At 36.2% G+C, this 16001-nt stretch overlaps 3 long non-coding RNA genes across 3 annotated transcripts; all 3 read left to right on the plus strand.

The window, feature by feature from the left end:
- Positions 1–2856: 2856 nt before the first annotated feature.
- LOC146685770 (uncharacterized) lies at positions 2857–4992 on the plus strand. Its single transcript, XR_014916731.1, has 3 exons — positions 2857–4051; positions 4410–4635; positions 4971–4992. It is a non-coding gene; the product is annotated as an uncharacterized LOC146685770 (long non-coding RNA).
- A 1760-nt stretch (positions 4993–6752) lies between these two features.
- Positions 6753–8895, plus strand: LOC146685771 (uncharacterized). Its single transcript, XR_014916725.1, has 3 exons — positions 6753–7954; positions 8313–8538; positions 8874–8895. It is a non-coding gene; the product is annotated as an uncharacterized LOC146685771 (long non-coding RNA).
- A 1787-nt stretch (positions 8896–10682) lies between these two features.
- Positions 10683–12812, plus strand: LOC146685772 (uncharacterized). Its single transcript, XR_014916729.1, has 3 exons — positions 10683–11871; positions 12230–12455; positions 12791–12812. It is a non-coding gene; the product is annotated as an uncharacterized LOC146685772 (long non-coding RNA).
- Positions 12813–16001: the final 3189 nt, after the last annotated feature.

Raw genomic sequence — 16001 nt, forward strand, 5'->3', positions numbered from 1 at the left:
TATTGTGAAAACTCAAAAGCTCCGCAATTTAACATGGCACAAGGGTGTAGTTGACACTGTCCAAATTTGAAGGTTATGAAATGAAACCCCAAGGAGGAGTTCGCAAAAGTTCGAGGCATGGAAATGGCAAAATTAGAGCCAAAATGTCACCTTCTCTTCCAAATGGCGGACTTCCTGTTGGGTTTGCGTCAATGGGCCCCCAGACTTTTTTGTTCGTCTTGGCATGATACACATGTGTGCCAAATTTCATACATGTAGCTCAAACGATGTGGTCGTAGGGCTGCATTTAACAAGGCATAGGTGGCGCTGTAGAGCCATTTCCCAGTGCTCATATGTAAAACCATTAAAATACAAAATTTTTCACCAGACCTGGCATGTGTGCAAAATTTCATGAGTTTTTGAGCATGTTTAGGCCCTCAAAAAGGCCCTTGTTTCGCCTGAATAATAATAATAATAATAATAATAATAATAATAATAAGAAACGGAGCAGATACAATAGGGCCTTCGCACTCTCGGTGCTCGGGCCCTAATTAAAGCTGCAAGCAGCGTTATGAGGGCCCTCGCACCCCCAGCACGTCGAGCCACGCCCAACACCTAAAACCAGCACCTCCGATCTGATGTCACATTGATGGAATTCATGCATTTAACCACCAGCTAACAATTCATCTCATTCAATCATGATTATAGTTGTCCCACTAGGTGGCGCTCTAACTATTACCGACAAATGGCATAACAAACATTTCCAAGCTCGAGTCTCATCACGCCTGCGACCTTTGGGAGAATTTGGACATTTAGATTTTGAGTGACAGCAGATTACTGCTTTTTGGCGAGTGATTGAAACTCCACGTGCCACCATGACAACCCCGTTTCCCTGAACGTAAAAAGCTTCGCAATTTAACATCACAAAGGTCTTTAGATTCCACACACTGGAGATTGGTTCAATATGATGAAATCCCTTGGAGGAGTACGTCAAAGAACGGTGCCTGGAAAGAGGGGAAAATGTTGCCAAAATTACACATTAATTTTAAAATGGCTGACTTCCTGTTGGATTTGGGATATTGCTCCAAGAGACTTTTTTGTACATCTTGATATCTCCTATAAGCTTACCAGGTTTAAGACTCATACATAAAACACAGAGCTGGGGCTGATGTTTTGAAATTTTGTAGGGGGCGCTGTGGAGCCATTTTGCGCTATTCAATGAAAATGATCACATAACAACAAAGCCTTATGCACATTGGAGGTGTGCGCCAAATTTCAAGACTTTTTAAACTTTCCAAGCCCCTCAAAAGCCACTTCATTTTTCATGGTGAACAGCGTTGCCACCAGGGTGCGCCGTTCAGTATAAAGTCACAATATTCGCACTGCAGCATCACGAAGGACTGACGGTGATATTCACCGCTTTTGAGGTGTCCACAATGAACCTGTGAAAATCAGTACAACAAAGTGTAAGACATGACATTTCCTGTTGCCACTAGGTGGCGCTCTTCATATTCCTGACAATGGGCACATCAATCTGTTCAGGGCGGGTCTGACATCATGCCTGTAAAGTCTGGTACTGATCAGACTGGATTTCATTGAGTTATACTAATTTGTTTCTTCATGGCGTTACATCAAAGTTCGCCATGCCGCTGAGGTCACACCCTTTTGGCGAAAAGTCACAGTTTTCACTGTAACCCAAGACCAACTCCTTAAGGCTTTCCTGGAGAAATTTGAGGCTGCAGATGTCACCCATCACTATACTGTACCCCAAAGTGTAAAACATGACATTTCCTGTTCCCACTAGGTGGCGCTGTCCCTGGTGTCAAATATGGCAGTTGAAATATGTTCAGGGGTGGAGCCTTATCATATGTGTTCACTTTGGTCAAGGTCAGAAAATCTATGACAGAATGAGAGGCAATAAGATTTTCATGGCGAGTCATCGTAATTCGCCATGGCGCCACGGCCTCACCATATTGTGAAAACTCAAAAGCTCCGCAATTTAACATGGCACAAGGGTGTAGTTGACACTGACCAAATATGAAGGTTATGAAATCAAACCCCAAGGAGGAGTTCGCAAAAGTTCGAGGCATGGAAATGGCAAAATTAGAGCCAAAATGTCACCTTCTCTTCCAAATGGCGGACTTCCTGTTGGGTTTGCGTCAATGGGCCCACAGACTTTTTTGTTCGTCTTGGCATGATACACATGTGTGCCAAATTTCATACATGTAGCTCAAACGATGTGGTCGTAGGGCTGCATTTAACAAGGCATAGGTGGCGCTGTAGAGCCATTTCCCAGTGCTCATATGTAAAACCATTAAAATACAAAATTTTTCACCAGACCTGGCATGTGTGAAAAATTTCATGAGTTTTTGAGCATGTTTAGGCCCTCAAAAAGGCCCTTGTTTTGCCTGAATAATAATAATAATAATAATAATAATAATAATAATAAGAAACGGAGCAGATACAATAGGGCCTTCGCACTCTCGGTGCTCGGGCCCTAATTAAAGCTGCAAGCAGCGTTATGAGGTCCCTCGCACCCCATCGCGTCGAGCTACGCCCAACACCTACAACCAGCACCTCCGATCTCATGTCACATTGATGGAATTCATGCATTCAACCACCAGCTAACATTTCATCTCATTCAATCATGATTATAGTCGTTCCACTAGGTGGCACTCTAACCATTACTGACAAATGGCATAACAAACATTTCCGAGCTCGAGTCTCATCACGCCTGCGACCTTTGGGACATATTGGACATTTTGATTTTGAGTGACAGCAGATTACTGCTTTTTGGCGAGTGATTGAAACTCCACGTGCCACAATGACAACCCCGTTTCCCTGAACGGGGGGGGGGCAAGTGACACTGTTGAAAAGGTTAGACTGAGACAAAAGATCATTTGAAGTTTTTTGAATGTCCCTCATGATTTCAATAAATACCTGTGCCACTGGTTTGTAAGCCACTTTGCTTTTAGCAAACGAGAAGAGGAGAGCTTTGGATTTTAACATTCTGAGGATTCGAGGACATTATTTTAGACCACTATAACAAACATCACAAGAGATTATTTTTGAAAAACCCTGCCCTTGTGCAATTCTTGGTAAGTTTTATTTGTTGTAAATTGAATTTTATTTTTGGTGTAAAACCACATTTTAAATTTCAGTAACAGAATTTACTTTGTATTTAAGTTATTTTTTTATTGTTTGTGGGAGGGGTACCGGTGAAAAGTCTTTGGTTTGGTTTTCTGTTTTAGTGAATTTGGGCCATTAAGCCATTTTGTGGTCTTTTTTGAAAGACTGAAATCTGTGAAAGCTAGGCCGGGTAATTAGCCACTGATTTCTTATTACAAGTAAAGCACAACATGAATATAATGAAATACATGAAGTGTGGAACATTTTTGGCTGGTTTATGTGTGTTTAGCAGATTTTAAGCAGTTTAGTAACTGCTATTTCAATCATGCTTGTTTCTGCTGTCTTTGGTAGTTTTAGAAATGGTTTATATGACCATTTAGCTAAAATTATAAGGCTTCTGTGGATACTACGTGATATTTGCATGGAGGTTTTTGCATAACTCTTGAGCCACAGTACTGGTGGCTATAGAGCGTAAGAGGATAATTGTAATTTTTCACATAGCTGTGATTTGTTGTGCGTTCAATCCTTTTCTTTAAGCAAATTTGAGCAGCAGACAGCAAGAGTTGGTGAGCATTATCTTAATGTCATACATTGACTAATTTACACCTTCATTCTGGATGTGTAAAGCGCTTTGGGGTCCTTAGGGACTAGTAAAGCGATATAGAAATACAGGCCATTTACCATTTATATATATGTTTTGTGTTTTTTGAATGAATGTAATTGCATTACTGATCATTATTGTGAACTAACTACATGTTTATGTGTAAGTAAAGTCTCTTTGATGCTCTCATGTTTGTATATTGTTTGAATGTTGTGTAAAATGTAACTAATTAACCTCATACTTTATCATAAATAGAGAATGGCATATGCTTCCCCAACGAAGTTTGCTGGGATTAATGATCCTGAAGTTGAATCATTGCGTCAAGAATTTCAACTATCAACTGTAAGTAACAAATATTTCTTAAATTTTATTTATAGTGTAGAAAAATTTGTTTTTACGCTACATTACCTGTTACAGAGCTGGGCAGGATGCTGTGTTTAGTGTTTCTTGTGTTTGTTTGTTTGTTTGTTTGCTCTTTCATATAAGTCACTGTTAACCCTTGTGCCATACTGGGGCCTTTTTGGGTCCCCAGGGTGATCAACGTAAGTTTTTTAAAGGATGGCACAAGGTTAAGCTGAGACTTTTATACAGCTGTTGTTGTGATCTGGCACTACAAACATTACATTGTAGCGGCAGCATAGATTGAAGCGAATAACTGTTTTCTAATTTTGTTATGATCCAAAATATTTTGTAATTTCAGTATGCCTGCTTGGACCCAGGGGTCAGCAGAGAGGATCTATATACAAGGTGCTTGCAACTTCATGCCAAGGCAATGGACCTCTTGGTTCGGCAGGTGCGGCTCAGGCGTGCAGCCGAAAGAAAGATTTCTGTTTTAAAAGAACAGCTGGATGCTGAAAAAGAAATGCTGAATAACACTGCCCAGGAGCTGGATGCATTGCAAGCTTCGATTACATTCGCACGTGATGGTAAGTCTTAATGTATTGTTTGGATGGTATAAACAGTGAATGTTGGCTTCAGTGTCTTATTTTAAGAAATGGGACTTAGAAAAAATACTCTATGAATTACTATTGAACGACTGTCTACATACAAATAAACATGAATGCGAATTATTTATTTTAGTTTATGATAAATCATTTGGAGAAAATATTAAATCCATGATTAGTATCATGTTTTGTTTTCTTCATTTGTGATTTTATAAGGATTAGATATATGCAAATGTCTGTTTTACCCATGTATATTTGTTAAAGTTGTTTATAAATACTAACTGTCAAAAAATATTATTTGTTTTTGTTTTGTTCAGATGTGACAGAGGCCACCACTCAGACAGACGAAGACTTGTGACAGATGTTTTATAATAATGCTAAGTTTTCTTAGATTAATATATTTTTTCACATTTGACCCAAAGTGGCATGTTTTAGGTCACTTTGGGTAATTTTTAATTCAGAAATAGGTGTGGTGAGACAGTTAGTGGTAAAGACTATCAATGGCTGTCTTTTGTTTTCATGTGTGAAGGGGAAGCGGGGGGGGGGCAAACTTGAGGTCACACTGTTGAATGAATAAGTTGTAAGGCTGTGAAACCAAGGTGAGACTGAGTCTCACCTTGGTTTCTTTTGGCAAGGCCATCTTTTGGCAAGGCCAAGGGTGTGGACAACAGCTATGGAAATTAGTGTACTGCTGAATAAAGATTTTAACTACTCAATTCTTTTACAATTGCTTTATAAATACTGTGAATACTCAACTGTGAAAAATATTGTTTTGGTTTGTTTTGTACATATGTGACAGAGGACTCCAGTCAGACAGACAAAGAGTTGTGACAGATGTGTAAATATTTTATAATAAATGTTCCTGTTTTAAATTTTGGTTTTCTTTGACTGTTTATTCATCCTTATGGTATATGTGTTATTAGTTTAAATTCTACAACTCTACAAGTTTAAAAAAAAGAGATGTATGAAGACTAAGAGGAGGATGAAACTTTTTCACATTAAATGTTTAATAATAACAAGTATTGTGAATAGGAAATAAGTTTCTAACATAATTGTTTATGAATCAAGATTTATAAAACACTAGTGGTGTCACTGGTGTCATTTTGGCTTTAAAATAAAAAAAAGCGAACTTATGTTTTATGAACAATTTGATGTTTTGATAATAACTAATAACTCCTTTCAATGTCACTGATAGTTTTAAAGACATTACTATTAAAATGTATAAATTACACTTGAAAGCTGTACACTAGTTGATTGTCAGTGTTTGTAAGTTTTTCAAGCTTTCTCTTTCTTGAAAGCTACTTCATTTTCCATGTCGAATGGCTATGTTGCAACACAACAGAGAGGAGAAGCTGAAATATATTTTTTCATATTTATGTATTCTTCTCATTCTCTAGTTGTTCTATTAAGATTCCTGTATTTTGTTGATATAAACCTAAACACTATGCTATTGCACTGCCAATGTATTAAACAGAAGCTCAATATGAACAGTAAGGAACAAGACTTGCCGTTAATCCTTAGAGCTATGGAAGATTTGTGTAGATAACTCGTGCTGGTTTTTCACCAGAATGAACTATTCTTCTTTGTTTGTCATTGACATCAATGAAGATGCTAAATAACAGTCTTTTGCTACCAAATTGATTTAACCTTCGTTGTGTCTATTTGTTGTGGGCCTTTCAATGATCTAGCAGTTTGGCAGATTCAGCCTGATTAACTGACAGAAAAACACAGAGACCACACGATAAAATCCACTGCCAATTATTCCAACAGTCTTTCACCATTCTCTGATACTGTACTTCTGAAGGAACTTTGGCTTATGCTGCTTTTTCATTTGACTGTTTTGGTTTTACGATATTTCTGCTAATTTCTTATGATTTGACAGCATCAGGTACTTGCTAAGCTTTCTTACTTTTATATGCTGTCACCCACTGGGACTGTGACCTAAAGTGACCCAAAAGTTTTAGGTCACTTTGGGTAATTGTTAATTCAGAATTAGGTGTGGTGAGACAGTTGGTGGCAGAGACTATCAATGGCTGTCTTTTGTTTTCATGTGTGAAGGGCAAGCAAGGGGGGGGGGGGGGGGGGGCAAGTGACACTGTTGAAAAGGTTAGACTGAGACAAAAGATCATTTGAAGTTTTTTGAATGTCCCTCATGATTTCAATAAATACCTGTGCCACTGGTTTGTAAGCCACTTTGCTTTTAGCAAACGAGAAGAGGAGAGCTTTGGATTTTAACATTCTGAGGATTCGAGGACATTATTTTAGACCACTATAACAAACATCACAAGATATTATTTTTGAAAAACCCTGCCCTTGTGCAATTCTTGGTAAGTTTTATTTGTTGTAAATTGAATTTTATTTTTGGTGTAAAACCACATTTTAAATTTCAGTAACAGAATTTACTTTGTATTTAAGTTATTTTTTTATTGTTTGTGGGAGGGGTACCGGTGAAAAGTCTTTGGTTTGGTTTTCTGTTTTAGTGAATTTGGGCCATTAAGCCATTTTGTGGTCTTTTTTGAAAGACTGAAATCTGTGAAAGCTAGGCCGGGTAATTAGCCACTGATTTCTTATTACAAGTAAAGCACAACATGAATATAATGAAATACATGAAGTGTGGAACATTTTTGGCTGGTTTATGTGTGTTTAGCAGATTTTAAGCAGTTTAGTAACTGCTATTTCAATCATGCTTGTTTCTGCTGTCTTTGGTAGTTTTAGAAATGGTTTATATGACCATTTAGCTAAAATTATAAGGCTTCTGTGGATACTACGTGATATTTGCATGGAGGTTTTTGCATAACTCTTGAGCCACAGTACTGGTGGCTATAGAGCGTAAGAGGATAATTGTAATTTTTCACATAGCTGTGATTTGTTGTGCGTTCAATCCTTTTCTTTAAGCAAATTTGAGCAGCAGACAGCAAGAGTTGGTGAGCATTATCTTAATGTCATACATTGACTAATTTACACCTTCATTCTGGATGTGTAAAGCGCTTTGGGGTCCTTAGGGACTAGTAAAGCGATATAGAAATACAGGCCATTTACCATTTATATATATGTTTTGTGTTTTTTGAATGAATGTAATTGCATTACTGATCATTATTGTGAACTAACTACATGTTTATGTGTAAGTAAAGTCTCTTTGATGCTCTCATGTTTGTATATTGTTTGAATGTTGTGTAAAATGTAACTAATTAACCTCATACTTTATCATAAATAGAGAATGGCATATGCTTCCCCAACGAAGTTTGCTGGGATTAATGATCCTGAAGTTGAATCATTGCGTCAAGAATTTCAACTATCAACTGTAAGTAACAAATATTTCTTAAATTTTATTTATAGTGTAGAAAAATTTGTTTTTACGCTACATTACCTGTTACAGAGCTGGGAAGGATGCTGTGTTTAGTGTTTCTTGTGTTTGTTTGTTTGTTTGTTTGCTCTTTCATATAAGTCACTGTTAACCCTTGTGCCATACTGGGGCCTTTTTGGGTCCCCAGGGTGATCAACGTAAGTTTTTTAAAGGATGGCACAAGGTTAAGCTGAGACTTTTATACAGCTGTTGTTGTGATCTGGCACTACAAACATTACATTGTAGCGGCAGCATAGATTGAAGCGAATAACTGTTTTCTAATTTTGTTATGATCCAAAATATTTTGTAATTTCAGTATGCCTGCTTGGACCCAGGGGTCAGCAGAGAGGATCTATATACAAGGTGCTTGCAACTTCATGCCAAGGCAATGGACCTCTTGGTTCGGCAGGTGCGGCTCAGGCGTGCAGCCGAAAGAAAGATTTCTGTTTTAAAAGAACAGCTGGATGCTGAAAAAGAAATGCTGAATAACACTGCCCAGGAGCTGGATGCATTGCAAGCTTCGATTACATTCGCACGTGATGGTAAGTCTTAATGTATTGTTTGGATGGTATAAACAGTGAATGTTGGCTTCAGTGTCTTATTTTAAGAAATGGGACTTAGAAAAAATACTCTATGAATTACTATTGAACGACTGTCTACATACAAATAAACATGAATGCGAATTATTTATTTTAGTTTATGATAAATCATTTGGAGAAAATATTAAATCCATGATTAGTATCATGTTTTGTTTTCTTCATTTGTGATTTTATAAGGATTAGATATATGCAAATGTCTGTTTTACCCATGTATATTTGTTAAAGTTGTTTATAAATACTAACTGTCAAAAAATATTATTTGTTTTTGTTTTGTTCAGATGTGACAGAGGCCACCACTCAGACAGACGAAGACTTGTGACAGATGTTTTATAATAATGCTAAGTTTTCTTAGATTAATATATTTTTTCACATTTGACCCAAAGTGGCATGTTTTAGGTCACTTTGGGTAATTTTTAATTCAGAAATAGGTGTGGTGAGACAGTTAGTGGTAAAGACTATCAATGGCTGTCTTTTGTTTTCATGTGTGAAGGGGAAGCGGGGGGGGGGGGGGGGGGGGGCAAACTTGAGGTCACACTGTTGAATGAATAAGTTGTAAGGCTGTGAAACCAAGGTGAGACTGAGTCTCACCTTGGTTTCTTTTGGCAAGGCCATCTTTTGGCAAGGCCAAGGGTGTGGACAACAGCTATGGAAATTAGTGTACTGCTGAATAAAGATTTTAACTACTCAATTCTTTTACAATTGCTTTATAAATACTGTGAATACTCAACTGTGAAAAATATTGTTTTGGTTTGTTTTGTACATATGTGACAGAGGACTCCAGTCAGACAGACAAAGAGTTGTGACAGATGTGTAAATATTTTATAATAAATGTTCCTGTTTTAAATTTTGGTTTTCTTTGACTGTTTATTCATCCTTATGGTATATGTGTTATTAGTTTAAATTCTACAACTCTACAAGTTTAAAAAAAAGAGATGTATGAAGACTAAGAGGAGGATGAAACTTTTTCACATTAAATGTTTAATAATAACAAGTATTGTGAATAGGAAATAAGTTTCTAACATAATTGTTTATGAATCAAGATTTATAAAACACTAGTGGTGTCACTGGTGTCATTTTGGCTTTAAAATAAAAAAAAGCGAACTTATGTTTTATGAACAATTTGATGTTTTGATAATAACTAATAACTCCTTTCAATGTCACTGATAGTTTTAAAGACATTACTATTAAAATGTATAAATTACACTTGAAAGCTGTACACTAGTTGATTGTCAGTGTTTGTAAGTTTTTCAAGCTTTCTCTTTCTTGAAAGCTACTTCATTTTCCATGTCGAATGGCTATGTTGCAACACAACAGAGAGGAGAAGCTGAAATATATTTTTTCATATTTATGTATTCTTCTCATTCTCTAGTTGTTCTATTAAGATTCCTGTATTTTGTTGATATAAACCTAAACACTATGCTATTGCACTGCCAATGTATTAAACAGAAGCTCAATATGAACAGTAAGGAACAAGACTTGCCGTTAATCCTTAGAGCTATGGAAGATTTGTGTAGATAACTCGTGCTGGTTTTTCACCAGAATGAACTATTCTTCTTTGTTTGTCATTGACATCAATGAAGATGCTAAATAACAGTCTTTTGCTACCAAATTGATTTAACCTTCGTTGTGTCTATTCGTTGTGGGCCTTTCAATGATCTAGCAGTTTGGCAGATTCAGCCTGATTAACTGACAGAAAAACACAGAGACCACACGATAAAATCCACTGCCAATTATTCCAACATTCTTTCACCATTCTCTGATACTGTACTTCTGAAGGAACTTTGGCTTATGCTGCTTTTTCATTTGACTGTTTTGGTTTTACGATATTTCTGCTAATTTCTTATGATTTGACAGCATCAGGTACTTGCTAAGCTTTCTTACTTTTATATGCTGTCACCCACTGGGACTGTGACCTAAAGTGACCCAAAAGTTTTAGGTCACTTTGGGTAATTGTTAATTCAGAATTAGGTGTGGTGAGACAGTTGGTGGCAGAGACTATCAATGGCTGTCTTTTGTTTTCATGTGTGAAGGGCAAGCAAGGGGGGGGGGGGGGGGGGGGGGCAAGTGACACTGTTGAAAAGGTTAGACTGAGACAAAAGATCATTTGAAGTTTTTTGAATGTCCCTCATGATTTCAATAAATACCTGTGCCACTGGTTTGTAAGCCACTTTGCTTTTAGCAAACGAGAAGAGGAGAGCTTTGGATTTTAACATTCTGAGGATTCGAGGACATTATTTTAGACCACTATAACAAACATCACAAGAGATTATTTTTGAAAAACCCTGCCCTTGTGCAATTCTTGGTAAGTTTTATTTGTTGTAAATTGAATTTTATTTTTGGTGTAAAACCACATTTTAAATTTCAGTAACAGAATTTACTTTGTATTTAAGTTATTTTTTTATTGTTTGTGGGAGGGGTACCGGTGAAAAGTCTTTGGTTTGGTTTTCTGTTTTAGTGAATTTGGGCCATTAAGCCATTTTGTGGTCTTTTTTGAAAGACTGAAATCTGTGAAAGCTAGGCCGGGTAATTAGCCACTGATTTCTTATTACAAGTAAAGCACAACATGAATATAATGAAATACATGAAGTGTGGAACATTTTTGGCTGGTTTATGTGTGTTTAGCAGATTTTAAGCAGTTTAGTAACTGCTATTTCAATCATGCTTGTTTCTGCTGTCTTTGGTAGTTTTAGAAATGGTTTATATGACCATTTAGCTAAAATTATAAGGCTTCTGTGGATACTACGTGATATTTGCATGGAGGTTTTTGCATAACTCTTGAGCCACAGTACTGGTGGCTATAGAGCGTAAGAGGATAATTGTAATTTTTCACATAGCTGTGATTTGTTGTGCGTTCAATCCTTTTCTTTAAGCAAATTTGAGCAGCAGACAGCAAGAGTTGGTGAGCATTATCTTAATGTCATACATTGACTAATTTACACCTTCATTCTGGATGTGTAAAGCGCTTTGGGGTCCTTAGGGACTAGTAAAGCGATATAGAAATACAGGCCATTTACCATTTATATATATGTTTTGTGTTTTTTGAATGAATGTAATTGCATTACTGATCATTATTGTGAACTAACTACATGTTTATGTGTAAGTAAAGTCTCTTTGATGCTCTCATGTTTGTATATTGTTTGAATGTTGTGTAAAATGTAACTAATTAACCTCATACTTTATCATAAATAGAGAATGGCATATGCTTCCCCAACGAAGTTTGCTGGGATTAATGATCCTGAAGTTGAATCATTGCGTCAAGAATTTCAACTATCAACTGTAAGTAACAAATATTTCTTAAATTTTATTTATAGTGTAGAAAAATTTGTTTTTACGCTACATTACCTGTTACAGAGCTGGGAAGGATGCTGTGTTTAGTGTTTCTTGTGTTTGTTTGTTTGTTTGTTTGCTCTTTCATATAAGTCACTGTTAACCCTTGTGCCATACTGGGGCCTTTTTGGGTCCCCAGGGTGATCAACGTAAGTTTTTTAAAGGATGGCACAAGGTTAAGCTGAGACTTTTATACAGCTGTTGTTGTGATCTGGCACTACAAACATTACATTGTAGCGGCAGCATAGATTGAAGCGAATAACTGTTTTCTAATTTTGTTATGATCCAAAATATTTTGTAATTTCAGTATGCCTGCTTGGACCCAGGGGTCAGCAGAGAGGATCTATATACAAGGTGCTTGCAACTTCATGCCAAGGCAATGGACCTCTTGGTTCGGCAGGTGCGGCTCAGGCGTGCAGCCGAAAGAAAGATTTCTGTTTTAAAAGAACAGCTGGATGCTGAAAAAGAAATGCTGAATAACACTGCCCAGGAGCTGGATGCATTGCAAGCTTCGATTACATTCGCACGTGATGGTAAGTCTTAATGTATTGTTTGGATGGTATAAACAGTGAATGTTGGCTTCAGTGTCTTATTTTAAGAAATGGGACTTAGAAAAAATACTCTATGAATTACTATTGAACGACTGTCTACATACAAATAAACATGAATGCGAATTATTTATTTTAGTTTATGATAAATCATTTGGAGAAAATATTAAATCCATGATTAGTATCATGTTTTGTTTTCTTCATTTGTGATTTTATAAGGATTAGATATATGCAAATGTCTGTTTTACCCATGTATATTTGTTAAAGTTGTTTATAAATACTAACTGTCAAAAAATATTATTTGTTTTTGTTTTGTTCAGATGTGACAGAGGCCACCACTCAGACAGACGAAGACTTGTGACAGATGTTTTATAATAATGCTAAGTTTTCTTAGATTAATATATTTTTTCACATTTGACCCAAAGTGGCATGTTTTAGGTCACTTTGGGTAATTTTTAATTCAGAAATAGGTGTGGTGAGACAGTTAGTGGTAAAGACTATCAATGGCTGTCTTTTGTTTTCATGTGTGAAGGGGAAGCGGGGGGGGGGCAAACTTGAGGTCACACTGTTGAATGAATAAGTTGTAAGGCTGTGAAACCAAGGTGAGACTGAGTCTCACCTTGGTTTCTTTTGGCAAGGCCATCTTTTGGCAAGGCCAAGGGTGTGGACAACAGCTATGGAAATTAGTGTACTGCTGAATAAAGATTTTAACTACTCAATTCTTTTACAATTGCTTTATAAATACTGTGAATACTCAACTGTGAAAAATATTGTTTTGGTTTGTTTTGTACATATGTGACAGAGGACTCCAGTCAGACAGACAAAGAGTTGTGACAGATGTGTAAATATTTTATAATAAATGTTCCTGTTTTAAATTTTGGTTTTCTTTGACTGTTTATTCATCCTTATGGTATATGTGTTATTAGTTTAAATTCTACAACTCTACAAGTTTAAAAAAAAGAGATGTATGAAGACTAAGAGGAGGATGAAACTTTTTCACATTAAATGTTTAATAATAACAAGTATTGTGAATAGGAAATAAGTTTCTAACATAATTGTTTATGAATCAAGATTTATAAAACACTAGTGGTGTCACTGGTGTCATTTTGGCTTTAAAATAAAAAAAAGCGAACTTATGTTTTATGAACAATTTGATGTTTTGATAATAACTAATAACTCCTTTCAATGTCACTGATAGTTTTAAAGACATTACTATTAAAATGTATAAATTACACTTGAAAGCTGTACACTAGTTGATTGTCAGTGTTTGTAAGTTTTTCAAGCTTTCTCTTTCTTGAAAGCTACTTCATTTTCCATGTCGAATGGCTATGTTGCAACACAACAGAGAGGAGAAGCTGAAATATATTTTTTCATATTTATGTATTCTTCTCATTCTCTAGTTGTTCTATTAAGATTCCTGTATTTTGTTGATATAAACCTAAACACTATGCTATTGCACTGCCAATGTATTAAACAGAAGCTCAATATGAACAGTAAGGAACAAGACTTGCCGTTAATCCTTAGAGCTATGGAAGATTTGTGTAGATAACTCGTGCTGGTTTTTCACCAGAATGAACTATTCTTCTTTGTTTGTCATTGACATCAATGAAGATGCTAAATAACAGTCTTTTGCTACCAAATTGATTTAACCTTCGTTGTGTCTATTCGTTGTGGGCCTTTCAATGATCTAGCAGTTTGGCAGATTCAGCCTGATTAACTGACAGAAAAACACAGAGACCACACGATAAAATCCACTGCCAATTATTCCAACAGTCTTTCACCATTCTCTGATACTGTACTTCTGAAGGAACTTTGGCTTATGCTGCTTTTTCATTTGACTGTTTTGGTTTTACGATATTTCTGCTAATTTCTTATGATTTGACAGCATCAGGTACTTGCTAAGCTTTCTTACTTTTATATGCTGTCACCCACTGGGACTGTGACCTAAAGTGACCCAAAAGTTTTAGGTCACTTTGAGTAATTGTTAATTCAGAATTAGGTGTGGTGAGACAGTTGGTGGCAGAGACTATCAATGGCTGTCTTTTGTTTTCATGTGTGAAGGGCAAGCAAGGGGGGGCAAGTGACACTGTTGAAAAGGTTAGACTGAGACAAAAGATTGAATTGTGTCTTTTGGCAAAGCCAAGGGTGTGGACAACAGCTATGAAAATTAGTGTACTGCTGAATAAAGGTTTTAACTACTCAAGGGAAAAAAGGTGTTGAGTACTGTTTATTGCATTGTAACTTCACTGGTTACTTTGTGACAGTCCCTCCCCTGTTGGCTTCTGTGATTGGATCATTTGAAGTTTTTTGAATGTCCCTCATGATTTCAATAAATACCTGTGCCACTGGTTTGTAAGCCACTTTGCTTTTAGCAAACGAGAAGAGGAGAGCTTTGGATTTTAACATTCTGAGGATTCGAGGACATTATTTTAGACCACTATAACAAACATCACAAGAGATTATTTTTGAAAAACCCTGCCCTTGTGCAATTCTTGGTAAGTTTTATTTGTTGTAAATTGAATTTTATTTTTGGTGTAAAACCACATTTTAAATTTCAGTAACAGAATTTACTTTGTATTTAAGTTATTTTTTTATTGTTTGTGGGAGGGGTACCGGTGAAAAGTCTTTGGTTTGGTTTTCTGTTTTAGTGAATTTGGGCCATTAAGCCATTTTGTGGTCTTTTTTGAAAGACTGAAATCTGTGAAAGCTAGGCCGGGTAATTAGCCACTGATTTCTTATTACAAGTAAAGCACAACATGAATATAATGAAATACATGAAGTGTGGAACATTTTTGGCTGGTTTATGTGTGTTTAGCAGATTTTAAGCAGTTTAGTAACTGCTATTTCAATCATGCTTGTTTCTGCTGTCTTTGGTAGTTTTAGAAATGGTTTATATGACCATTTAGCTAAAATTATAAGGCTTCTGTGGATACTACGTGATATTTGCATGGAGGTTTTTGCATAACTCTTGAGCCACAGTACTGGTGGCTATAGAGCGTAAGAGGATAATTGTAATTTTTCACATAGCTGTGATTTGTTGTGCGTTCATTGTGAGTTGTTAAATTTGCATCATGCTAATTATGCAGGTATTGAGAAAATTTTGTTATTGTCTCACATTTATTTTAGCCTTGTGAATCTGATGTTTAATTATTTTTGGTAGGTGCACAGGTATAGATTTTAACCTGAGCATAACTGGTCATTAAAAAAACCATGCCATTTATGGGTGGGGTTTTGTCTTTGTCACAATTTTAATTGCTAGGGTTAAGGTTTCTTTATTTCTGTTTCAGTCTGAAAATGACCTTTTTCTGATCTTATGTCAATAATGTTTAATTGTACAATATCTTTTTTGTATTAGGAGATCAAACTTCCTAAGGGACATCACGTACAGATACTTCAGAAGGCTTGCTGTGAACTTTCAGCAGAACAGCTGGATTTGGTGTGAACCAAGGTAAGTTATTAAAAATGCTGACTATAGCCTTACATGCTTGAGGTTTTAACAAGGGTTTTTTGACGTTTTTTGATGCTTCCTGT

The sequence above is a fragment of the Copadichromis virginalis genome, linkage group LG19, assembly GCF_057382275.1.
Source record: "Copadichromis virginalis isolate Kocher_CV1m ecotype Utaka linkage group LG19, C_Virginalis_male_GT1.1, whole genome shotgun sequence".
NCBI lineage: Eukaryota > Metazoa > Chordata > Actinopteri > Cichliformes > Cichlidae > Copadichromis > Copadichromis virginalis.